The following is a 1,621-nucleotide window of genomic DNA, read 5'->3' on the forward strand; positions in this document are numbered from 1 at the left end:
CCAAACACACTCGATCCTCGAGAGATATACAAATAAAATGAGTATACTACCACGGCTTCACAATGTAATGAACTTTGAGCTTCATTATCAATTCCACTGTATTCTGGCGATGTCATGGGCATCACTATTCTTGGGCCAAAGAACTGAACTGAATCGACAGACTTGAATCCATAATCATGTCAGCTCAAATTAGTAAGAAAAATACAACCAAAAGGCGAATTTCACTTAACGATCAATGCATGAACTGAATGAACTAACAAAATAATACGGATGATGACGATGCAAAAAGGTTTAACTCAACAGGATTAGTCAACAAACTGATGAATATTTCACGACGGTAACAAAAGAAAAATGAAAGAAAAGAAAACATTCGAATGATTCGTGCGCTACCTAGAATTCTTGGTTGATCTTATACGGCAAAAATCGCAAAGTGATATACAAACATTATTCATTTCTACAGACGGATACTAAATTTAGACCTATACTTTTGGCAAAAGGGCAAGGACATGCTCTCCAACACAAGGCCAACAATAGTGTGAGAGTTAATTTCTCGTCAAACATAGCCGTATAAATCATGCACTATAGTACTTCACCGAGTCAAATTACATTATAAGACAGCAATAAAAATATGCGGGTTTGCGCGAAACGATCCATATGCCATGAAAAAGGTAGTACATGAACGCGTATATAGTAAATTCACGTACTTAGAATCGACGATGGCGAATTCATGTTTTCAGAATTAATCAGAAGAGAGCTAGTGCTCGAGCTCTCTATTAATTGGTTAAAAGCGTTGAAGGTCAAATAAAGTCATTAATCAATCCTAGTGTTACGCTTTCTGCTGCGTCCTAATTGTTATCGCTCCTGCCTTTAGTGTCAAATTAAAATTCTGAAAACAAATCATTCATATCAGTTTCACATCAAGTTATGTTCTCCCATCCAGTTTTCTATATCATTTCATCTGAAATTCTGTCGGATTTTTTGTTTCTGATTCACACATCATGACTATTTTCCGGGAGAAAGGCATATCTTACTACAGGAGAATGGTGCACTCAAATCAGCTTATTGCAATCCAAATAGAATCGAACAGCAAGGGAAGAAACTTTTATTCTACAAAGTAAACCTTGCCTTTGGAAGCATAGTCTTTCTTTATTCACTCATTCCTTTGTTATTTTCATTTCCAGATAAAATATACATCGATAATACAAACTTGATACATGATAGCGTATTTCTTGTAACATATATAGTATCACATGGTACTGTAATGTATCTTGTTTCATGAAAGACTGATGGAAATGAAAATTGAGGGGCTTCGAAAAAGCGAACTTGAATAGTGCAGTCCCCTCACTTACTTTGTTGTATTTTATAGGCATTGTGTTTTAATCCATCAGGGACAGACAGACAGACAGACAGACAGGTAGATAGATAGACAGTTAGATAGAGAAAGAAAGACAGAAAAACAGAACCAAATCATCAAGAATAAGGAAAGTCAATCAAAAGAATAACTTTTATCTTAACAATTGCACTTTGTAATGTATAGGCATTCATGTCTCAGTAGGCTTGAAAATAGTGATATGGAAAATAATATTTTGAATTCGACATTGATAAAACTAATGAAGTTTTG

This window comes from Diadema antillarum, unplaced genomic scaffold (genome assembly GCF_040938485.1).
Source record: "Diadema antillarum isolate AM-2024a unplaced genomic scaffold, OU_Dant_1.0 scf00000029, whole genome shotgun sequence".
NCBI lineage: Eukaryota > Metazoa > Echinodermata > Echinoidea > Diadematoida > Diadematidae > Diadema > Diadema antillarum.